Raw genomic sequence first — 26,590 nt, forward strand, 5'->3', positions numbered from 1 at the left:
ACAAAAAAGAACCCCGCCCCCGCTGGAGAAGAGGAAGGACGAATGAACCCCGTTGCTAGAGAATCAGAAATATATTTCTCCATGGCCTTCATCTCAGGAACAGATAAAGAGTATAACTTGCCTTTAGGCGGAAAAGTACCGGGAAGTAACTCTATAGCACAGTCATAGGGACGGTGAGGAGGTAGAGAATCAGCCCGCGACTTACTGAACACCTCCTTCAGGTCATGGTACTCTGCGGGCACGTTAGATAAATCCACTGCTTCCCCCTGAAACACAGACTCAGAAACGGTTAGACACGCAGACAAAAGACAAGACTTGTGACACCCCTCACTCCAGCTGATAACAGTCCCAAGACGCCAGTCGATCTTCGGATTATGCTGATGAAGCCAGGTGTGTCCGAGAACAATGGGTGAGAGAGGGGAGTCAGTGACGTAGAAAGAAATGTTCTCATGGTGATTGCCCGATGTGATGAGGGAGACCGGTTCCGTGATGTGGGTGATGGTAGGAAGCTTGTGTCCATTAAGTGCAAACGGTGCAATCTGGTGAGTAAGCTGAGTGAGTGGTATCTGAAGCTTACGTGCCGTGGCGTGATCGATGAAACTCCCCTCAGCTCCCGAATCCAAAAGTGCGTGACAGTCGTGAGAATGAGTGCACCACCGTAGTTTCACCGGGAGGAGCGTAGATGTTGATGAGGTCTTCATGGAGGAGATCCCGCCCGATAGTAGCCTCGGATTTACTATCGGGCTTGGTCTTTTACCGGGCACTGATGGATCTGATGCCCGGCTTTACCGCAGTATAAGCACAGTCCAAGGGACCTCCGCCGGAGCTTCTCCTCCCGGGAAAGCCGAGCTCGACCCACCTGCATGGGCTCGAGATCATTGGAGGGGCTGACCGCACCGCTCTGGCTGGTTTGGAGATGATCCAGTCTTACGGGTAACGGCGTGGTAGCTCTCCGGCGTGCTGCTTGGCTGAGTCGGGCGTCGACCCTGATGGCCAGGTCGATGAGAGCATTCAGGGACGTGGGTAAGTCCACCACATGGATCTCTTGCTGGATGCGGTCAGCCAGCCCATGCAGGAAATGGTCCCACTGCGCTTCTTCGTTCCACCTACACTCCGCCGCCAGGGTGCGAAACTCGATCGCGTAATCCGACACAGTCTTATCCTCCTGACGGAGCTCTGAGAGGCGTCTCGCGGCTTCCTTCCCGGCGACGGAGCGATCAAAAACCCTCTTCATCTCGTCAGATAGGGCGGAGAACGAAGAACAGCAGTTGTCACGGTTCTCCCACACCGCCGTCCCCCAGAGGGCAGCCTTCCCAGTCAGGAGAGAGAGCACGAACGCCACCTTGGTTTGCTCGCTGGAAAAGGTTCTGGGTTGTAAAGCAAAGTGGAGAGAGCAGTGAGACAAAAATGTGCGGCAAAAACTCGGCTCACCCGCGTATTTATCCGGAATGGGAAGTCTGGGCTCCGACTGGGAGGCGCCCTCTGGTGAAGAAGATGTAGCTGGGGGTGTGGGAGGCGCAGTGGGAGGTAGTTGTTGTTGTTGTTGTAGGGTCAGCTCGGACACCTTCGTCACCATTACTTGGACTGCTCGACCCATCTCCTCTATAACCTTATCCTGAAGGTCCATCCTCTGAACCGCCCGCTGGAGAAATTCCTCGAGAGGAGATGGGGAGTAATTTCCCGCTGCTTCCATTTCTGGTCAGATCCTTCTGTAACGATAGAACACGCTGGAAGCAGATGCAGGAAAATAACACAGGTTTATTTATATAATGTAGACAAACACAAGGATTTAAGCAAACACAATGTCCAGATGATGGTAATGGTGCACGAAGGACTACGGTGGTAAAGCGGGTGATGGTGGTTGTGGTGGTCGTTGGTGGTGTAGGTCTGAAGTGGAAAATAATCCTGAATAGAGACCGGAACATCCAACACGAAGACGACACGAAACAATCCACACGCGCTGTACAAACAATCCAAAGACACGGAGGCCAAACAAAGAGTGAGGATCTGACGAGGAACAGAGAGCAGAGTGAGTTTATATGGAGAGTCTGTAATGATGAGCAGCTGGAGTGAGACAATCAACACAGGTGAAGGGAATCGGGATAACGAGCACATGACATCACAGGTGAGTAAACACCATACACGAGACACAGAGAGAGCAGTGTATTTACCCACCGTGACAGCTGCAGCAACCTCAAATATCACAACAAAGCACAACACAATAATCTATTTTGAAACATCATGAAAACAATTTGACATGCATGACAAGTTCGTCAAAGGTTATCCTTTAACAGCACCAGACAAAAGCACAAGCCCTAAAATACTGTAAGTGTGATTTGCGACGAGACCAAAGATAAATCACACTGCTTTGTTCATAACACAGCAAATTAGACAACTACTACTAACACAACACAACATTATAAAATACAACGTTTACCTTACAACGACCTTGCGGAGTGACAGCTCCTCCTGAACTTAAAAGTCTGTAGATTTTTGCGTGTGAAGTTTTTTCAAACGCGAGCTGAATGAGCTGATGAATGACGATGACAGAACCGCAAAAATTTGCTTAAAACTGCACACGATGCTTAGCTGTTACAATGCTGTATATTTACTGTATAACCATCTTACATCATTTATATCTACTATATAGTATGCCACAACCAAACTGCATATTCCAATTTGAATAAACAGAACTACGTCTAAAACGAACATATTAAATGCTGCTGGAGACTTGCCATTGGCTGTTGTATTTGCATGAATAAATAATGTGGTGAGTCTAAGAAAGGATAAGGGGCTAGTTTGGGCATGTTTTACTATAAAAATAAGTTTCATTTTAATATGGCTTGTGTTATTACGTTTATGTAATCCTAAATTGCATTGTTTCTGATATATATTTTAAAGATGCGTTTTTTTTTAGTTACCGTCATAGAGAACAGTAGTACTTTTGCTGTGAGTTAAATACTGCTGAAAAGACCTGTAAAGGTTGAATAAGCTAATTAGACAATAGTTGGCGGAAGCCGTAGACACTAGCGTTTGCCAACAGAGGACGCTTTTTGTTTAAATAGACTCCGTTATTTTATGGTTGGCTGGACATTTTTTGAGGGGCAGAAGGAAAATCAGCCCCCCCGTAGACCCGGCCCTGCTTCGAGGTCAAGAAGGGTGTCAAACAGGGATGTCTTCTCTCACCATTCCTCTTCCTTCTTGCAATTGATTGGACCATGAGGGAAACAACTGAGGGGAAGAGAAATGGAATTCAGTGGACAATGTGGGAGCAGCTGGATGATCTGTAATTTGCGGATGATATAGTTCTCCTCTCACATACACAGACACAAATGCAAGAGAAGACAGACAAACTTTCACAAACTGCAATAAAACTTGGGCTCACTCCTAATAGAACAAAAACACAAGTGATTAAGATCCACTCTAAAAATAGACATCCCATTTACATGAACAGCACTCCCCTAAAGGAGGTAGAAGCCTTCACCTACCTAGGCAGTGTAGTGGACACCAACGGAGGGACAGAGGCAGATATCAGAAGCAGGATTAACAAGGCCAGAGTGGTGTTTAACATGCTCAGAAAGATCTTGAGCTCAAAAAACATCTCCACCAATACTAAGATATGCATCTTCAACTCCAACGTAAAACAGGTAATGCTGTACGGATCCGAAACATGGAGAACAACAAAACGCACAACACACAGGCTACAAACATTCATCAACACCTGCCTCAGAAGGATATTAAACATCTGGTGGAAAGACAAAGTCAGCAATGTGGACCTATGGAAAAGGACAAGCCAAGACCCCATAGACTTACAAATCCAAAAGAGGTAGTGGAGTTGGATTGGACACACCATAAGACAGCCTGCCACAAACATCACTCGACAAGCCCTGAAATGGAACCCCCAAGGGAAAAGGAAACAAGGTCGCCCCAGGAACAACTGGAGAAGAAGTGTAGAGGCAGAAATGTTAAAGTGTGGGCTCAACTGGGGAGAGCTTGAGCGAAAAGCTATAAACAGAGTGAAATGGAGGATATTTGTCAATGGCCTATGCACCCACGAGGAGCTAAGGGCTTAGTGTAGTGTTAGTGTCAGCTTTGAATGAGTCACTTCCTTTTGTTACATCAATCTTGTGTTGACACCACCCTTCTTCAAAATTGTTTACATCTTTGTCACCTGTAGTTCTCAAGAAACACACATAATTGCCCTTATATGCATGTACATTGGGTGGAAGTGCTAGTCCAGTTTTGGGAAACAAATTATACACAGTAGTACAGTTATTATCATTTACCCCCTTAAATGCCTTAATCATACACTGCAGGCCTTGCCTGTCATTTCTAGTGTTTAACCTAAATGGGGAAGTGGCTAGACTTGGCCTTGCGGTTGCACAAGCCACACAATTAGATACTCCTGTCGGCCGTGCAGTATACATCACCCACTCAAACCACTCATTTTTATCAATGAATCCTGTTTCAATAGCTAACTTTTCTGATACTGTGGTGACATTAAGGATTTGCACTACGGGCCCTCCTGGCTCCCATGCCTTCACCAACACTATATTGTGATCTATTTTCTTTCGTGTTTACATTAATCCAGAAATATCCTAGAGCAGAGGTCCCCAACCACCGGGTCGCGGCCCAGTACTGGGTCGTGGACAAGTTGCCACCGGGTCGCAAGAACGCCCCGTAAAAATGTGTATAATAGCCACGTAATAGCTTAATCGGGTATTTTGTACTGTAAGAGCCGACTTCAAATAACATCAATCATTTCCACTTTTGAACAGAGCCGCGCTCTCTCTCTTTTTCTCCGCCTCTCTCTACCAGCGCATCAGTGATCACATTGCTGTCATTAGAGTTTGAGCATACAGTACTTCTAAAACACAATCGATCAAAGAATTGCGGAGGTATGACTTTATGAATCATTTGCAAATGTACGTTGCAATGATGTACATATGCGGAGACGTTCAAATGTGTGACAGCGCAAATGACTGAAAAGTAATTATTTTATTCTTCTTTATAACAACTTCAGAATTATCCATCAATCGTAGCACCATGATAAAAATAAACTATTAGGCTAATAATATTTTAACGGCTACACTTTTAACGTAGGTTTGAAAGGAACCTGTCAGGACTCTGCCTTGAAGTCTTGTTAAATTTGTATTTTGTCATGGTGGCAGAGTTCTGGCAGTCCCTGGCCTTGTGTGGAGGTTCATGCCTTGTTTTTGGTGTTTGGCATGTGCCCCCGGTGTCTTGTCATTTGTCCCCGCCCCCTCGTCCGCCTGCTTATTGTTAATTATTCCTTATTCCCATCACCTGTTCCCTGCTCGTTATCTTGTTTGGTTTATTCTATTTAATGTCAGTGTATCTTTAGTTCTGTGCAGGATCATTGTGTTGTGTTGTGTCGAGTTCTCGTGTTGCGTGTATATTAAGAGTCTAGTTACCCAGTCAAGTGAAGTGTTATCTGTCAAGTATTTCGTGTTTCATGTTTCATACCCCCTAGTGGGTCTTTGTGTTTTGTAAATAAATAAAGTGTTTTCTGTTTTTCCCCGACATCGTCTGCTCTTGGGTTCATCTGTCCTGCTAATCCTCACAGAACCTAAACTTGTCAATCATCATTATTCATGGTGAGTCTCCGTGCCCAGCCGCAATTCTTCTGGCATCTCTCCTCCTTCACTGCATTTTTCTTCTCTTCTGTTACTTGGAATTGGGTCTCGAGCCCGACCAAGATTCGAGCTGCCTTCGAGAACAGCAAGACAAGTTCGTTTAGGTTCCATTAATTATTAAGACTAAAAGGGCAGGCAAACTATTAAAAACAATGAAAGTAAAAAACAATCCGCCAAAATATGGTTTTACACGTCTATAGAAAATATACTATAGCCTAAATAAAGCAATTATTAATTTTCCTCATGCATGGTTGTTAGCTTTACTTCCGTTTAAAAGGTAAATTTCGAAAAGGAGGATTTTCAGCACGTTTGAACAGCAACTCAGCGACCCCAAGCCCCCCCCCCAATCTCATCCCCGGTCCGCAAAATTTTTTTAAAGCTGAAACCGGTCCGTGGTGAAAAAAGGTTGGGGACCCCTGTCCTAGAGGATCAGATCCTGTCAGATATGCTCCCAACACATATTTCCCTGTATCTTTTATGTCAGCATCTTTTATGGTAATTATTAATGGGTTGCATTCTCCTTTTTTACAGTTTGAATTAGTTTTGCCTTTGATAATGGTCATTCTATTAATAAGAATCTTACCATTCTTATTTTTCCAGTAGGCTGTGGATATTTTTCTCCATAATCTATTTGAGGTTGACCATTCTACTCCTGTCTTCCCTCCACCTGTGCATTTACTTTTTAGATCCTTCTCTGTAGTTTCTATTGTCCCGCTACGTTGTGTTTGAGTAGTTTCACATATATATTTGACACTCTATACTAATGCTGTTTGATCCCATCCTACACAATTCACTCCACGACAGAAATCTACCTGAAATACTATAGTTTCCCCTTCTGTAATTATTAATAGTGGGTCCCCCCTTTCGGTCCTGGTTAATGATCTTTTTTTCCTAATGACAACACCCGTATCTATTTTCACTTTAGCTTCCATCTCTTTGATTGTGTTGTTTAACTGCATGTTCATCTTTATGTCTGACTCATTGTCTTTCACTACTGTGGGCAGAGCCAGCGCCAGACCATAACTAACAGGGGGGCATTTGGCTTCCAAAGGGGGGCACGCAATAGCAACAATAACTTGCAAAAACAAGACATTAAAACAACAAAAACAGTGCAAGCACACACTCATACAACTGGTACAGACTGTCAGCTCATTTCCCGTATAAAGTGCAAAAGACCACAAACGATGCTCAAAACTATGGAACTTCGACCGCGGCGTGAGCGCAAGCTGAGCTCCGCTGCGCTCGCGCTTTGCTCGACGCAACAACAAACCGCCCTCGCGCGGCACAAGCCATTGAAATGAATGGGGCGCATAGCGCAGCGCACACCGCGTCCTAACTTGAAAAAAGCCGCTTTACCATAATCACGTCGTAATGCTGTTAATGGTCTATATCCACACTTCACATTTAAGCTTACGTAATTTAAAACAACGCTAACTTACCTTTAGAATAGCTGAAGACGGCGTGCACGAACATTTAACTTCCTTAAAACAGTGTCCAGTAGATTTGTAAATTCCACCTCGACCTCTAATCTCTGAGTTTGAGCCAGTCTGTGTTTGCATGAAGTCAGATGAAGCAGGCGGTGCTGGTTCGTTCTAAATGTTCTAATATCCGTATTTTACACGATCCATAAAATGCCGCGAAAAAACACGTTGCTAGTATCAAGTCACAAATATGCTAAAGACGTAAGACGGGTGAGACGCGGCAATACATCCAATCAGAGAAACTGGGCTATTTTAATTAAAGAAAACATATATCAACTATATTTTCCTCATTTTATTACATTACAAGTCATGAAACATTCAATGTTTAATTTATTTTAATTATTCTGGATACAGTGTTTCCCATATATTCATTTATCTGTGGCGGGCCGCCACAGAATCAACACTGGCCGCCACAAATAGATTTTTCATGATTTCCATTTCCATTTTAATTTTACTATTTAAAACGGCTTAATTCATTGCAGCGAGCGCTCAGCGCACCTCCATCCTCCCTCTCTTGTTGTGTGCAGCGCAACAGCGCGCGCCCCCGTCCCCCTCCCCCTCCCCTCTCTTTGCTGAGCCTGCACGCCTCTCTCACATAACAGTGAAAAGTATTTAACTCTGTGTTCCTCCGTGTACTTTCTCTTTTTCGCGTAAACGTCAACAGTCACGGATGTTACTGACAGAGAAGTCGGTGGCTGATTAAGTTCATCATGAGAGTGACTTAACAAAAGGTTAGCATAGTGTTTCCCACATATACCCGTTCTGATGTGAGTCTGTGTCCGAGCTCTCTCCCTACCTATTATGTGGCATGCCCATGCACGTGTTCTGTAGTAACAGCAACTGTGTATTCTCTCATATTTCTGAATTTGCAACAATTTGTCTGCGCTATACAATAAAATACCACTCGTATTTCAAATAAAAAAGCGCTCATAACACAACAACACTGATGAGAAGAGCAACACCAGTACAGCCTCAATGTAAACGTATGATGATTTTTTTCAGATAAGGTCGCGTTTTTAGCAGCAGTTTAAGAAAGAGCTGATTGGATTCAACAAAGAGTTACTGAGTCGTGGGTCGTTACTGGGTCCTGTTTAGTCACTATTTTATAGACAACAGAACAGAAACTATGTAAAAATAGCAACCTAGTTGTGTTAAAATGCAATATAATATGACAGATCAAAGAGTAAAACACGACACAATGACGTCACATATATGCTAATCAGCGTGTGACGTCATCGCCCCCGCAGTATCTCAAAATCCTGTGGGAAACACTGTGATATATATTCAATTAATAAAAACTTTGTAGGGGGGCACAACAACCTGTTTGGAGGGGCACTGCCCGCGAATGCCCCCCCTTGACGCCGGCCCTGACTGTGGGGCTTTCCCCTTTCTGCATCCTGTCTTCTGTCATCATGCTAATGAATATGGCAACCACACAGAAACACAAAACAATAATAGCAATACATTTCATTTTTCTTGGTATGTTCCCACATTTATCTTGCTGACCACCCAGGCCTTCTGCCCTCGCTAATGCTTTGGTATGGGTGGACAGCCCCCACCCTTTCCACGCTCTGTACTCAAAAGGTTTAGGAATAAATCTTAATTTCTGTTTTTTACCAGTCACTTTGGGTCTCCTCCACCTGTAGGAAAATGTTCTGGGTGAAAGAACAAATATAGCACATCATTGCAGTGAGGGTATCTCTTTGGATATTGTTTTATGTGTGTGCAACCTACGGCAATGATACTTGGGTCCTCCTTAAATGCTCTTTCACACTGGATTCGTTTTTTCACTGGCAATACTCCCCGGATCTCACCATCATCATATGGGGTAACAGAAAACTGCCAAACACTTGGGTCTATGAAGAAAGCCTCAGAGCTCATTTGTTAAGTACGTTTATTGGTTTGCAGGTGTAGTGGTCTCACCTGATTCAGGGGCAGCACCTGGGGCCCGTATACAGTGGGTGTTGTGGTACCACAAATTGGATCCCTTTACCTTTACTGCAGTGGGACTGGCTTCAGTAACCTCATACGGGCCTTCCCGTATCGGGTCATCCCACTTACGTTGGTAAACTTTGATGTATACACACGTTCCCACAGGAAAAGGTGAGAGAGTTTCTTCTTCTCCTGGGGTCAGCCTTGGTCTGCTTTCAATCTGTAAAATAGCTTTGTGATTTCTCATCAGTGCACAAATATATTCATTCAGTTCAGTTTTTAAATCCTCTGTATGTTCTAGGCTAAAATCTTTTTGTTTAGCTCTAAACATCGGTCTTCCTGTCACCATTTCATGGGGGGTTAGACGTCTTTCTCTATTTGTACTAGATCTCATGGCCATGAGTGCTATTTGCAAAGCTAGTACCCAATTTAGCTTTGTGTGCGCGCATATATTTATTATTTTTCCCTTAAGGGGATGGCATTTTGTCTCTCCACTGCTCCTTGAGACTGTGGGTGATACACAGAGCCAAATTTCTGAGTAATCCCTACTCTATTCAATGCCTTTTTCAGTAGGTTAGCTTGGAATCCAGGACCATTGTCAGACTGCAACACCTTAGGAAGACCAAATCTTGGGATCACATCCCTCATTAATGCATCGGCCACTGCCTCTGCACTCTGCTTCCTAACGGGAAATGCTTCGGTCCAACGAGAGAATTTGCACACAAAAACTAATAAATACCTCCGACCCTTCACTGGATGAATCATATCCACAAAATCCATGACTAGATGTACGAATTGCCCTTCCACACTTGGATATAGGCGCACAGGGTGCACTGACGACTTCACATTCCTAGTCATACATATACTGCATTCTGACAAAAACTGGCTAACTTTAGCCTGCATGTTAGAAAACCAAAAGCCTTGTTGTCTCAAAATTCTGTCTATCATCTCCCCCCTCGCACAATGTTCACTACCGTGTGCGTTTAGCATTACCATTTTCTTCAGTTTACATGGAATGACTAACTGCTGTTGTTCTGTCGTCCATAGTCCCTGTGTATTAATTACTCCTCTGTTCTGCCATTCAATTTTTTCAATGTGGGATGCAACATCCTGCACTTCTTTGATATCTGCAAGAGAAATATCAGCTGTGATTGTTAGTTGTTCATTATTCGTCTCTCTGCCTGATCTTGTGAGAATCATATTTGTAGCTGCTGTATCTGTGTCTGTGACAGCAGCTGCAAGTTTCGCTTCCTGATCTGCTCTGTGGTTTCCTTTCTCTATGAATGTGTCACCTTTTGTGTGTGCAGTGCATTTAATGATATTCACTTTAGAAGGCAGTTTTATCACATCAAACAACTTTGTTATTTCTTTTAAATGTTTGATTGGGTGACCATTGCTTCTTTTGAATCCATTTTCCCTCCATATTCCACCAAAATACTGTGTGACTCCATGACTATAAGCAGAATCAGTGTATACATTAATTTCTAAACCCTTTCCTATTTCACATGCCTCAATCAAAGCCAATAATTCTGCACGTTGGGCAGACATATGTCCGTCTGAAACTTTTACCCTCCTCAAAACTTTAAAGGTGTCATCTGCTGTGTCACCTAAAATCACACTGTAGCCCATGCAGCTGTGACCCATTTCATTTTTGTAACATGAGCCATCTACAAACAGATGTTTATAACTGGGATCTTCCTCATATCCTAAATTTGGTCTAAGCTTCATATCTTTGAGGCCTTCTGTCATACAGCTATGCGGTGTGCCCTCTCTGCAATACAACAATGTTTCTGCTGCATTTTTTGTCTTTATTGTTCTGACTTTAAGATTACCCTTTTCCAACAGCATCCAGTATCTCATCCGCCTGCTGGGTGACAAATTAAATCTTTCCTGCTCCAAAATGCCTACACCTTCATGAGTTGACCTCAACTCTATGTCAGCACTTAAAGCAATTTGAGAAGCCTTTTTGTATGCCCAATGCAATGCTTCTAGTCCCTTTTCACACACACTTGAATCCAGCATATCCTCTAAATATGTGGAATACCAGGCTAAAGGTCTGTCTACAGTGCCTTGTTTTTGGTGTAAAACTGCTGTTGCCAACTCTCCTTTAAACACTGCCACATCCACTAGAAATGTTTTTCCATAGTCGGGCATCCCTAATTTCCCTACCATTGCTACAGCCTTCTTCACTTCCTCAAAATCTCTGTGTTCTTTTTCAGACCAGACCAGCACCCCAGAGAGATTTTTTACTCCTGTAGCTTTCATCATTTCTCTTAGTGATTTCACTTTGTTGGCATATTCTGGTATAAATTCACTGCAATAGCATGTGGCCCCTAAAAAAGCCATCATTTGTTTAACTGTGTTTGGCCTTGGATAGTTAAGCATAGTTCTGTGATGTTTGTCACAAATCTCTTTTTGTCCCTCAGAAATTACTCCCCATAGGTATTGCACACTTGACTCTGCTACCATAAGTTTTTCCTTTGACACTTTCATTCCTAGCCTATCTAGCTCCTCAAGTACAGCTTTGGTCAGTTCTATGCAACCATCTTTGGTATCGTGCGCTACCAAAATGTCATCAACATATTGTAAACACACACCTCTGTCATCTTTATTTATTACCAGGTTGTCCTGCAGTAGTTGGTAAAATATATGAGGTGACAAACCGAGCCCTTGTGGCAAACGGTTGTAACTGTATTTCCTTCCTTCAAATGTAAACGCAAACAGGTCTTTGCTTGCACTGCTTAAAGGAATAGTAAAAAATGCTGAAGTTAAATCAATAGTACTAAACCATTTTTTTACTAGGATCAATGTTATTCAAAATAACAAGGATTTGGTACCACTGCTTCAACAGGCTTGATTATCTCATTCACTGCTCTCAGATCATGCACTAATCTCCACTTCCCATTAGGTTTTTTCACAGGCAAGATGGGCGTATTACATTCCGACTGACTCTCTGTCAAAACGTCTGCAGCCAACAAGCCTTAAATTACTGGTCTTATTCCTTCTCTTGCCTCCTCTGACATTCTGTACTGCTTTCTGTATGGTTTCTTGCTTCCTGCTTTAATCTCAATAACCACAGGTTGCACATTTGTCATCAACCCCACATCAAACTCTCCTTCAGCCCACAAACTTTTTGGCAGCATTTCAATGACTTGCTCTTTTGTACTGTTGTCTTGCATTATTATCTGCTTTTGCTGTGTGCCTACCTCTGCCATAACTAATGGCACTAAATACCAACCTAGTTCCCTGTCTTCCAACATTCCATCGTCTCCTTCTACCCATTTTGCAGAATAAGACTTCTTTACATAGGGTCCCAGGTCCCTGGCCCTATGTTCTCCCCACACCCACACGGTTACGTGAGGATGACTTCCTGACATTTCAAAATGCTTCAGTCTCTGACTGTTAATCCTAACAGCCACTCCTGCATCACATATTAATATTCCATCACTTTCCACTTTAACCTCTTCTCCTAACTTAAACCTTTGTTCATATTCTTTATTTTGTCCCCCATGCAATATTTCATTGTACAATGTCCCTCAAATCTTGGTTTTCTTCCCTGAAAATCTTTAGTCTTTACTCTAGCAACCTCAAGCATTTTGCCTAATTTCCCTATCCAATACACCTCAGGGCTGGTGAGAGGGGTCATTTCTTTACTGGAAATTTGGTTAAGGCATTGTAAAGTTAACCCCTGAGCAGTAGTTTTGATTGTGGCATTTAATTTGGTTCTGACAGACTCATTTCCATAGATTTTCCAGAGAATCCCACTGTTCTAACAGATGATGGTGAGGCTATAACCCCAGGAACCAATTTTGGGTCTATGGAGCTACATGTAGCCCCAGTATCAATTAAACACTCAATTTGTACCCCGTTTATTTTGCAAATTAATTTTGGTTCTTTCCAGTCATTTTTTGATAAAGCCACCTGTTGTGTAATGGGACTCTCCGAACACCCCTATTGCGAATATAGGTTTTGGGGGCAATCCCTTCTCAAATGACCCATTTCCCCACATCTCCAGCACCCTAAACCATTATTTTGAAAAGTTCCTTGATTATTTTGTCCTCTGCCCTGTGGCATCCCCCTACCACGTCCCCTTGGGTTACGTTGGAAATTACCTCCTCTATTTTGGGTTGGAGGTGCCATACACTCAAAAAATAAACTTGGGCATGTGTTGGATTTGCAAATTAGGAGTTTGCTTAAATTACATGAATGAATGGTGTTTATCTTCTTTAAATGATTCATTCTTGTCTGTAAAACGTGATTAAAAGTAAAATCAGATGAATTATTAACATACAGATCAATGCAATGAGAAGTGGATTAATCAAAACAACGACCGTCTATACTACGTCCTTGACCGGCAGCTGATTGGACGAACGCGTCACGTGGGTCCAGGTACTCTCCTGAATTTCAAAAGCATAATGGCGGCTCGTTCGGAGTATACAATATCGTATTTTACGAAAATGGTTCATCGAAACGTGTTTTTAAAGACATTTTAGACGAAAAATAGGCCACGCAGTTGCTGAATCTGTCATCATTTCAGATCCACAAAGGTCAGTTTGAAAGATTTTCGTCAGATTTTGAGAGGCGGGAAACGAGACGGCCGCTACTCATTTGAATATGGGTAGTTTGATTAATCTAATTCAACTAACATGAGAATGAGCGGGCGAATCGATGCTCCGCTTCTCGCGATGCTACCAGAATGCATTGCACGGCTCCCTTGAAGCGTGGACGTGACGCTGACTTTGATTCAGGAGTCGGATACAACAGACACGGATGACTAGCTGCATGTTTCCCATCCTCCATCATCCACGTGTAAGTAATACATATATTAATATCGTTAATTTAATTTATCTTGGTGAGTGATATAGTCATTGGCCCTTGTGAAACGTTTCTCAGTGCAATTGTTTTTTCTAGACCTAATATAATTTGTGTGTGTTGTTTTTTTTCGTTTCCTTGATAATACATTTTCACTGGTCAGTTGTGGAATTCATTATCTCTATTTGCGTTGATATAGTATTGGGTTGTTTTTTCATAAAAAAAAAGATCTTCTGGACTAAGTTGAGTAACGTCTGTTATGTGTAACTACTGATACTTAAATGCTTATTTCCAACATAAATATTGCTTATGTTTTAACATTTTAAAAGTGTTTATCTTTTTGTAGCCAAAAATTAATCCGAAATGTATTTATTTCAATTATTTTATTTCTACAGGTAAGTCAATTTCGAACAAGTTCTGTCCCCATGCTTTGAGAGGTGTACCTCATGAAATACATGGTAAGTTAATGTATTTATGGAGTTAATATAACTTTTTAATCATTGATTATCTGAATGTATTCGGTTTTATTTAGTTTGTGCATATTACAAGTTTGATTGAAATGTACATGTGGAAAACGTGGCATACAACCAACAAGTTAGGTGTTTTATTGTTCTATTGGTTCGTGTGAGTTAAGTACCGCCCTCACTGGGGTTTGATGGAATTTGAGTGGTTGTTCGAGAGAGGTGATTGACAAGTGCGGGGGGTTTGTTTTGAGATGTGAAGTGGAGAGACAAGCTTGCGGTAAGAAAATCGTGATTTGCTTAATTATTTACAAGTTAAAAAATCTTGAACTGTAATGTAGGTCCTAGAGGGAAGCAGGGACACAGAGATTAATCAATTGTAGGCTTGGGCGGTATTACGGTAATATCGTATAACGCGGGATCTAAAAATAGCAACGGTGACAGTTTCAATACCGTCATACCGTCATAAAAATTCACTTATATAGCAGACAAGGATTAAATATTAAATATAATTTATTCAATGCCTAAAAACGCGTATGCATGGTTGTCATCACGTGACAGCGTGGATGAGAAAGAGAGCAGGGGAAAGATGGCGAGTCGCGCACCAAGTGACCTCGTCTCCAAAAAAAACACAACTTCTGCAATTTGGCAGTATTTCGGGTTTCGACCGAACGAGAAGGGAGAGGCCCTAAATACTCACGAGGCAATTTGCAAATTGTGCAATAAAAAGGTGACGGCGAGAGATGGAAATACCTCGAACCTAAGGTCGCATATATGAAACCACCATCCACTCACTGCTGCGAGGATGGACCAGAGTTCACCCAGTGCAACAATTTCAAAGCCTCCCGATGCAGGACCAACAACATCTTCATACACCGCCAGCACGCAGCCGACGATAATGGGGGCCTTCACGAAAACAACAAAGTACAAAAGGGACAGTGTCCGTTGGAAAACCTGTACTGATGCAGTGACAAAATACTTGGCGAAGGAAATGGTCTCTTTCCACACAGTGGAAAAAAAGTCCTTTAAGGACATGGTAAAGGTCCTAGATGCCCCGTAAGAGCTGCCTGGACGGAAATACTTCTCACAAACAGCCGTCCCACATTTATATAGTAAAGTTAAAGACAATGTTCAAGTGCCGCTGTCAGCGGCAGACAGTTATTCCTTGACACAACATGACACCATATATGTCCCTGACTGTCCACACAATTACACCTGACTGGAAACTTGAATCCAAATGCCTCCAAACTACATATTTTCCTGAGAGTCATACGGCGGACAATCTTGCTGCTGCGCTCAGAGCTGCACTTCAGGAATGGGGACTTGACGAAAAAAACTTTCAGCCATAACCACTGACAACGCTGCTAACATTTCTGCCGCAATCAGGTCCCTGCATTGGCCGTGGCTTAACTGCTTCGGTCACAATCTAAACTTGGCTGTCACAAATGCATTGCATGATCAGAGGCAAAAAACAGACCGCGCCCTCGGACTATGCCGTAATATTGTCGGGGCTTTTTCACACAGCTGGCAACGTAAGCATGAACTTCACAAGAAGCAAGTGGACTTGGGACTCCCAGACAGGCCCCCCATGCACACAATCAAATTATAATATATATATATATATATATATGTATATATTATATGGTTCTTTTTGTTAGAAACACCTCTACTTTTACAGGATTTACACTGACACATAACAGCTGGTGATCACTACCTGTAGGACAATATCAATACATGTAGATATTTTTGTTGCAGGCAGGGACCTGCACAGAGATCTGCACAGGGGGCAGATGCTCAAGTGACAAAAGGGCATTACTCTTAGGACTAATTCTTTTTTAAACAAAAGATTAAATATATTGACTTCCTTATTTTAATTCCTTCACACACCCAACAGTTTCATACTCAACAGATTTCAACAAAATACAAAATAATCAGTTCACACAAACTGTTCATCACAAGAACAGAAGACAGCAAATGATACTGCCAACAATGTGGATGTTTTCTGTTCTACTAGTTTCACATATATTTAGAATAAATGCTGCGCCAAGGAGAGGGTACAGTTTCATTAATAATGTGTTTGTTTATTTTGCACGTGGTAGTACATTTTTTAAATTCTTTTGGTGTTAAAATAACACATCTATACACTAAACTAAAAAAGGAGGGTTGCTGCTATATTGTTAATTTCACAGGAAAAATGCTGCAAAAAAGTGGGGGGGAAATACAGATAGATTGACAAAATAAAAATAAAGCAACTGAAACAAAGTTTCAAAAAGTATTGAACTTTAAACTAAAACCTGTTACTAGCTTATCTACACTAGGGCTGTCACTTTTTATTCGATATTCGAATATGCATTCGAACATGACGTGAAATATCCGTATTCGAACTATAAATAAACCATCCGTTTTTTTTATGCCATGTGTAGCGCATTTTTTACAGTAACACCTCGTAATAGGAAGGAGGCTGAGAGTGAGACCGACGACGGCAACTGTGCGCAAGAGAGGGAATCAAATTGGACTAAAATGAACCTCATGTGCATGTCAAGATAGAATTATAGTTTGTATATAAAATGACATTGTTTATAGTGTTAAATATTATAGCAGAATAAAAAGCTTGTGTTAATACGTTCGCATTATGAAATTAGCATGTATGAAGATAATTTTATCATTTTTACAACGCAATGTAAACTTTATATTAAACAACAACAGCATTTGTCTTGTAAACGGATTTTAAATGATCATGTGCTGACTGTCGCGCGTCACATAGACGACAGAGTCAAGTGAGAACTGCTTAACTCAGCGGTAAATTTAATTTCATCTCAAGTATCAAAGGGTTTGTGCTCTCTATCATTGAAAACAGGCAAGCAAACAGCACGCGCAGGGTTAATGTACTTGTGAATGACGGCTCACAAACGCGCGGGATAGGCTTTGTATGTGTGCTTGTTGTCAATGACAGTTCTGGTCACAAACACGCTCAAGCGCGAGATATGTGTGCTTGTCAATGATGGGCATTAAATCCGCGGAATTCCGCGGAGTTTTCTGCCGAAATCTGCGGGCGCGAAATCTGTTTGCGTCTGCCTATATACTCCTGCTGCTATTTAAGTTGTCACGTTATTGTTTGTAACTGTTCTAAATCATTTATATATATATATATATATATATATATATAAGTTTGTTATTCATAAGTTGTTAACCTGCGGTTTCAAACATTAGGTTAAAAAGTAATCCAGACAACCCTGTGTATGACTGTCACTGTTAATAATTTTGTGATTGAATCTCCATTACGGTGGATTTTTGATGCGTGTGGGGGGGGGCGGCGCCTAGATATTCGAATATATTCGGATACATTGCATGATATTCGAAATCCGTTCGACTTTGATTTTTCTCAAAAGTGACAGCCCTAATCTACACTTTAGAAAATGTATTATGAGTCATGTTAGCAAGACAACTTATTGTCTTTTGGATAATGAGCTGTAAAACTGAGGTACTGGTAGTTATGTCATTTGATCTCCACTGACTTCCCCACAAGTCAAGAAAAACACAGCTGGAATACGACCTGTGTGAAGAGCTCCTGCCTACCTGTCTGTCTGTTGGCGATGTGTTTTTCATTGTTGCGCACAGATGCAGAGGAGCAAGGGCAATCTGGGCAAATACGACAAACTTTCCCCGTCTGTCTTTGTCGCGCGCGCATTCCCGCGCAGCTTCCAAACCACGGACAAGCGCGGACGGCTCCGTTCGACACATACGCAGTACAAATGATTTCTTATACAAATGATTACTTTACCAGGCTGTCAGAGCAGCACTGATTCGCGTCATTTACAGGACATTCACATATTCAGGATAAATTAAGAAAAGTAATGGATTGTCTGATAAATCAACTGATGTGCACTGCTGCTTTTCTCACTCATTCCGAACTTAAACTATGAAGACTACTGCCACCCACAGTCCGCTCGATTCAGCGCGGGATTATTTGCGCTTAAAAAATTAATCTAAATAATTAACAATTAGATTTTACATTTTATTTTCTCCCGTCGCTTGGGCCCTGACTGCGCGTGGGCCCCTGGGCATGTGCCCATAATGCCCATTGGATAATCCGGCCCTGCTCCCAGAACATAGTCTCATAACGGTAAGCATAAAACGTTCAGAGAATTCCTCAGGGGCAGGTGCTTGAATGTAAAAAGGGAATATATACACTACCGTTCAAAAGTTTAGGGTCACTTGACTAAAATGTTAACTATGAGCTTAAAAATCACTTAATCTGAAGGTTTATTAAATGCTTGAAATTACTTTTGTAGACAAAAATATACCTGTGCCAAACAGATTAATTTCTGTTATTAGAAAACTAAAATTTTATTTTAAAATAACATTTTTTAAATAGATGGCTTACATTGAATATTGAAGAAAAAGCAGCCAATAAGAGCCCAGATTAAATATTAACTCATTCTATACTCTTTTAAATTAATCCGATAATAACATATAACAGAGTTTTGATTTATTTTTATGCTTTTAGTCACCAACATAATTCTCACAGCTACATTTGTGTTATGCCGTAATTTTGACGAGTTAATTATTATTCTGTAATACGGGAAAAATATAAATAAAGAATGAGTGAGTGTCCCCAAACTTTTGACCGGTAGTGTATACGCTTTCATCATATAAATAAATTATAATTAAAAGTAGGCTATATTAAAATAGAAAAACATTTTTTTTAAATTTTATTTTTTTCTGTTGTTTTTTTTTCAAATAAATGCAGGCTTGATGTGCATAAGGGATTTAAAAAAAGGAAGGGCATGAAAATTTGACCAAATGGAATAATATACATTAATGGACTTATTTATGCATTAATTCGTTTATTTAGGCCTATTTATTCATTCATTCGTTTATTTAGGCTTATTCATTCGTTTAGGCCAATTAATTCATTCATTCGTTAAACGAATAAATTAGTTTATTTAAGCCTATTCATTCATTTAATCGTTTATTCATTCATTAATTCATCCATCCATCGGCAGGACTGCGCAACTCGCTGGGGCTCCAAACTGGCAATGGTGGAGCGCATCCTCGAGCAGGCCCAAGCGATCAGACACGTCCTGTCTGATGACAGAAGGAGCAACCTGTCCCTGACCTGGCAGGACACTGACGTCTTAAAAGCTGTTCACGAGGCACTAAAACCCGTCGGTGATTTCACAGATATTTTGTCAGGAGAAAATTATGTGACCAGTTCCTGTATCCTCCCCATACTACAGCTCTGCAGGGACAATGTTTGGCTGTGTCCGAAAATGACCTCCAGCTAACAAAGTCCATAAAAACTGGAATTCTAACAAAGCTGGAGGCCAAGTATGAATCCGATTCAGTGCGCAAAATAATGCGAAAATGCACTTTCCTCGACCCTCGTTACCGTGGAGGATACGAGACGGATGACAACTCATTGGCTGAGACCAAGGCTGAATTACAGGCTGAGATCGTGAGCTTAGAGGCAGCAGGTCCAGTGGCCATCAGAGTGGAAGAGGAAGAGGCGCAACCCGAACCCCCATGAAAAAAGATGACTCTGGGAAGTATGCTGCAAAAAAACCCCGATGCAATGGCAGGTCCCGTCGGCACAGGCACTGTAGAGGACTGAGTCGAAGCTGAAATAACAGCCTACTGTTTGGAGCCAGTTACTCAAGGAGACGAGGACCCACTTCTCTGGTGGAAAAATGCTGCCTGGCGTTTTCCTCAGATGTCGCGAGTGGCACGAAAGTACCTGTGCGTCTGTGCCACAAGCACACCATCGGAGCGGGTTTTCAGCACCGCAGGTAAAGTTGTCGGTCCACAACGTGCCCTTTTAAAGCCAGACAAAGTAAACATGCTGGTTTTTCTAGCGAAAAATCTTGACTAGATTTGATGCCACTTGCCATTCGTTCCTAGTTTTTGTTTTGGACTATTGCTTTGCAATAATTTTATAATACGGATGTTTATGCTGTGTTGGTCTATCTGCAATTTTTTCATAAGCTGCTCTTTGTTATTACAGTTTTTCGGGCGGTGTATTTTAATTTAATTTATTTCTGGATGTTTATGTTAATTTAATTCTGTTTGACAGTTGTATTTGCACTTTTTCCTGTTATATTTGTTGCTAATAAAACAAAGTTAATATTGTTGTGCATGTTATTTTGTTATTCTTTCAGTTTTAGTGTTTGGTATTTAGTTTCTGAAGGGTTTAGACACAAGCCAACAGTTTGGTGACGCTGTCTGAGCCTTACGTCAAAATTTTATAATTTTGGCGGTAAAACCGTATACCGGGGTAAAACAGGGAGGCGGTTTGATGGTATCAAAATTTGGTCGTATATGGTCCAGTGTTGTTAATCTGCCGTGCAGGCGCAAATACACGGTTTCATTATTAATACGCATGTGAACGAGTAAGGTTGCGCCCAAATACCCACACTTGCGGTCTTGGCCACTGGAGAGCGCGTTCACGCGACATGAAGTAAGTGCGCAGGACTGTCCCATGTCTTAAAACTGACAAAATGCAGTGCCCTCATCGCACACTAAACCCACAGTACCGCTTCGAAGCGGTATTCAAGGCTAAGGGTATCCCGTCATGCATCATCTTCTGAATATATATATATATATATATATATATATATATAATATGAAACTTTTGCCCAAACCTCGCGAGATGTCGTGGAAACTTTTAACTGTGTGTTAATAAATGGATTTTACATATTTTGGTAGTAAAACGGAAAGTGTTCCACATTTAATTGGTGCAAACATTATGTATTTTGTAAAACATCTGTAACTGCTTTTATAACATTAAAACAACATTAAGGCTCACATAACACTCGCTGTTTTTGCATTTCTGATGTTAATCTGGAGTACATGTAGAGTAGTATTACATCCTTTATATCTCCGAAGAGTCTTTAGTTTAATCAGATTTCTAAAAGAAAGATTAGCTTTACCGATTATTTCCGATAATGTACCAAAAAATAAAGGAGGAGTTACTACCAGGGGAGGGAGCGAGTACGAGTCATGCCAACGCGCTGACATACGGGACAGACCAGGTTACTTTTCGGTTTCTTTTAAGATTAAACACATTAAACACAGTCTCACCTTTCAAATCATCTCTTCCTTCTTGTTAATTTATAGCATCAAATAAACATGAATGACCATGAGAAGGAATGTTGTTTTAACCGCGGAAAGGCGTCGGTACACTCCGCTTTTCAAGTTCAAATCCTCTCATGCTAATCTACTAACTCTCCTGAAAGCACATTCACTGCTAGTTGTCTTGCTGTTAATTTTAAATAAACGTAGAGCAAGTAGCCTATCAGTGTCTAGTTTATACATACGCCGGTTTCACATCGCAAGCGTGAGCACTGAGCAGCGCGTATGCAGAGAGTGTTTTCCTGCGTGGCCATTGTGCTTTTACACCGACTGCGTTTGCAGCGCATACTGTGCAGTTTAATAACAGTATAAAAATCTCAAGTTCACATTACTTTATTTTACATGCATTTATGAGCAAAACCTCTTCAAGACGCTTTTTAATCCACATTGTTTTTGTGCTGTTCTGGTCTGTGTAGTGACAGAGATAGACACAATTATAGACATAAAAAGCCCATGGCACACATCTGTTTCTCTGAAGATTATTAAAATAATAGATAATAGATAGAGGATTAATTTATGCTGGGTAGAGAGTGTCAGCGCAGTCTTCTGGCAACAGTGTGTTTTTAAATATTTCATTGCTTTCCGTTAAATTGCTCAAAGTCATTACTGTTTAAAACACACTTGGCATCACATTCATGATTTTAGGTAAAACGACACTTTCGCGTCAATCCACGAGCATTTAAACGAGCAAAACGCTCCCCCACCGACGGTTATGTTACGACCGTCACATTTGACTCACCTCATAACCGTCATCACCAATTCTGAAACCGGCACACCCCTACTTACTGCATGCATTTAAATGTGATTTATGTGAATGTAGTGACCTCTAAATTAAAAACTAATACGTTTTGGTGCAAATTGCTGACACTACCTCGATTGACATTTTAACACTTGGTAAGTGTGTCCTATTGGGTGAATCATTTTTACATGCACACTTGTGATCTTAACGCCTTCTAGAACACTTGGGCAAAATGCAGGAAATACGTCATGTAAGTGGTCAAGTGCAAAGACCGCAAGTGTGGTTATTTGGATGCAGCCTAAGTTAAAGCAATATTTGACATACCCATACTAAAGACTGTTAACGTTGTAGTTTCCTTTAAAACGAGGGAGACTTTGAGGACCAGATATTATTATTGGAGAAATATAGCACGTAAAAAGTAATATGCTAACCGTTTGTTCTTTTTCTTTCAGTGACGTGTATGTGGCAGTGCAAACATTGTCCCACCAGAGAGAGAACAAGGTACAAATTACTTAAACATTATAAACTACATCATCATTATGTGAGAGGCCAACAATATCAATGCATATATGTAAATTGTCCATGCACATTCAGGACGTGGACTGGACTCCACACCCATGTCTATAAAGCGCATTCATCGCAACCTACACAGACTGCTTTGAATTCAGTTACATTTAAATGTGAGGTATGTGAATGTAGTGACCTCTCTACTGAAAGAGATTTTTTTGTTCATATTGGGACACATCTGCATAGTTGTGAGACAGTTAGTTGTGTATTTCTTGGATGCTCTTTCCAGACAAATACATCCCTCTATCATCTGTGTGTGTGCACGTAAGCGCTGGAGCGCGCTGCGACACTTCGATAGCATTTAGCTTAGCCCCATTAATTCAATGGTACCACTCAGGGATAAAGTTAGAAGTGACCAAACACATCAACGTTTTTCCTATTTAAGACGAGTAGTTATACAAGCAAGTTTGGTGGTACAAAAGAAAACGTAGCGCTTTTCTAAGCGGATTTAAAAGAGGAACTATATTGTATGGCGGAACAGCACTTTTGGGAGTACTTCGACTCGGCGCAGTAACACCCTCCCTTTCCCATTATGAGAGGGAGAAGGGGAGCGGATTTTTCAGGCGAGTTGAAGTACTCCCAAAAGTGCTGTTCCGCCATACAATATATTTCCCCTATTAAATCCGCTTAGAAAAGCGCTACGTTTTATTTTGTACCACCAAACTTGCTCGTATAACTACTCGTCTTAAATAGGAAAAACGTTTATGTGTTTGGTCACTTCTAACTTTATCTCTGAGTGGTACCATTGCATGAATGGGGCTAAGCTAAATGCTATCGAAGTGTCGCAGCGCATTCCAGCGCTTACGTCCACGCACACAGATGATAGAGGGATGTATCAACTCTTCTTAGTTAAGGTAATAACATATTTTAATATTGAAAATGAGTAGACTATTCCTTTAAAGGAACACGCCCAGGTTTTGGGAATTTAGCTTATTCACCATATCCCCCAGGATTAGATAAGTCCATACATACCTTTCTCATCTTCGTGCGTGCGGAGCCCCCGCTAGCTTAGCTTAGCACAAAGACTGTAAGTGAATGGCTTTAGCTAGCATACTGCTCCCAATAAGTGACAAAATAACGCGAATATTTTCTTATTTATGTGTTGTGATTTTGTATAGTCACACCGTGTACAAAAAACAAGGTCATATGAGACACAGCTATCTTTTAATAGTATACATACTGGGAACTATATTCTCAGAAGACGAAGCACTGCTACGTGGGTGGAGTGATTTGCTCGCAGCACCCGTGAAGCCCCTGGTGAGGGGCAGAGAGTTTGGTCAGAGTTGTGCACCCGCGGGCCGCATGTTTGACACCCCTGATCTAAACATAATAAGGGTGAATTTTAAAAATTTCTGCTGTATTTCTGTTAAAGGGATTCACCCAAAAATGAAAGTTCTGTCATCATTTACTCACTCTTATGTTCTAAACCTGTATAAGTATATTTTATTTTGATAAACACAAAATAAGATATTTTGATAAATGATGGTAAGCACACAATTAATGGTATATCCATTAAATTCCATCATGTTGTTTTTATTCCAACTATGGAAGTCAATGGTTATAGTCAGCTGTGTACTTACCATCATTTATCAAAATATCTTCTTTTGTGTTCATCAGAAAAAAAAAATTCATGCAGGTTTAGAACAAAATTTTTCAGAATTGTAAATTTGTGTGAACTTTCCCTTTAAGCAAAAGATCATGAAATCTAAACTCCATGATAAACTTATTTCAAATAGCAGAGCTCAACACAAAGGATGTTTGGCAAAAAAAAAATGTTTTAAGTAAATGTGGATTAATCTTTATTTACGAAGATACAAACATTTTCTTTTTTTATATTTAATTAACTTTAATGACAGAGACAGATTATGCTTATTGTAAGATCAAATGCAATACAATGTTTATTCGTTTAAGACGTACAGTAACCAAATGTTTACTATAAAAATCAAAAAGACAGCTATTTTGAAATATGAGCATTTGTCCGATTAAGCCAAAAAGATGCGAACATGAAGTCGTATAAGTTCTGCCTGTGCACGTGCGCTATCGGATATGCGCGTCGCGCTTTCAAGTTCAATCCAGTCCAATTCACAATTATACAGAAGCTTAAATAAAAATCACGTCAATAATAAAACACGGTGCTGGGTGTTGTTGTAAAAAAAATGCAAATCATAGACTTTATTCAGTCCACAAGAAAATTACTTTGGTCTCACACGTGCATGTGGCGAGCTGTGTCAAAGCGTTAACACAAAAATGAGAGGTTGACGGAATTTTGACGTCGACGGAATAGGCCTACGCTCGCGTTTAAATGACAGCGGAGAGACTCGCCCACCGTCTCACAGACCACCCCCTCAAAGTATTCAGGACAGAAGCGGTCGAAAATGAACAAAAGAGACGGATTTAATTTCCAGGTGTAATCGTAATGTGTCTTTCTCGTCCACTTCTGATCCGATTGATGAAAACACATCTTAATACCAAGTGTAAACAGCCCCTTTGTTTCATTACAGCCATTTGCTAAAATCAAAAGTTAATTTTATTTCTTATAATTGTACACTCAGCACCCCATTTTGACAGAAAAAACAGACATGTAGAAATTTTTGCAAATTTATTAAAGAAAAACTGAAATTTCACACGATCATGAGTATTCAGGCCCTTTGCTAAGTATTGAGTAGAAGCACCATTTTGAGCTAATACAGCCATGACTCTTCTTTAGAATGATGCAACAAGTTTTTCACACCTGGATTTGGGGATCCTCTGACATTCTTTCTTGCAGATACTTTCCAGTTCACAATAGCAAATGGCTGCAATTAAACAAAGAGTGACAAACTTAAAGGGGTCTGAATACTTTCCGTACCCACTGTAAATGCTGACAGATAAGGGGCTATTGGTATTAAGATGCACAGTGTTTGTACATGTATATGTTAAAGCCTTCTCTGAATTTTCAGCCCAATTGATGAAATGGGACCACGTAACTTTCACGCACTTGCAAAATGAAACTGCAAAGATCAGACGCTTTAGTTTTATCAACGAAAAGCAAAAAATAGCGCTGTTCACCATGCGTTTGTGTGGCTTTATTTCAATGGAATGGATTCCAACACCGAGACATATAACAGTCTGCGGCTAAAGAGACAGAGAAGAGATTTGGCACACCGTAGCCAGAGTTGGATAAGGGACTAAGCTTGCGCACGACCTGATTTTGCAGAGTTCGACGTGTCCCTGGGTCAACAAGGGAGGGGCTTCGAAAAAAACCTTAGTTAGATTTGTGGTTTTCATCAGATTTTTAAACTGTTTTCGCGCGAGGATAAGGGTGGGTTTGGGTTAGAATGTCATTTAAACATTGGTTTGTACATTTATCTGTCTGAAATTTTAACTGTTTTTGCTTGGGGTTGGGGTTAGAGTTGGGTTAGGGTGAGGATGTCATTTTATGTCACAAAGTTGTTCTAACCCCAATCCCAAGCAACAATGGTAAGAAAATAGGAAAAACAATTGAATAACCAATACGTGAAACTGGCACGAAAAAGAAAGTCGTGCCACGGACACGTGAAAACGCGAAAAAACACATCACTTAAATGCTCGAAACATTTCAAGCTGAATTCAAAAACCGTCTCTTTCCTATCTTACCATATCTGCGCTACTCACCTGACCAACGGTGAGCTCAAACTGCTTCACTGCGGAAGCTGCCTTGAAGGCTCCGTTGAGGGCTTAAACCAGTAATGAGCACTTTGATTGGTCATTTTTGTGAACCAATCATATTTCTTTCTGCCCTCAGAACATGTTTAAGTAAGGAAAACGCCTACGTGCAAATTGCACAAGGTC

The 26,590-nt window shown here is 41.0% G+C and overlaps 1 long non-coding RNA gene across 2 annotated transcripts; it reads left to right on the forward strand.

Annotated features, from left to right (window-relative positions):
- Positions 1-13,256: 13,256 nt before the first annotated feature.
- LOC135735392 (uncharacterized) lies at positions 13,257-22,931 on the forward strand. Of its 2 annotated transcripts, XR_012337090.1 has the most exons (4): positions 13,257-13,879; positions 14,278-14,340; positions 22,666-22,714; positions 22,808-22,902. It is a non-coding gene; the product is annotated as an uncharacterized lncRNA (long non-coding RNA). The 2 variants fall into 2 exon arrangements; XR_010527547.2 differs by having other exon boundaries at positions 22,666-22,931.
- The last annotated feature ends 3,659 nt before the right edge of the window (positions 22,932-26,590 follow it).

This window comes from Paramisgurnus dabryanus, chromosome 7 (assembly GCF_030506205.2).
Source record: "Paramisgurnus dabryanus chromosome 7, PD_genome_1.1, whole genome shotgun sequence".
In the NCBI taxonomy this organism is placed as follows: Eukaryota; Metazoa; Chordata; class Actinopteri; order Cypriniformes; family Cobitidae; genus Paramisgurnus; species Paramisgurnus dabryanus.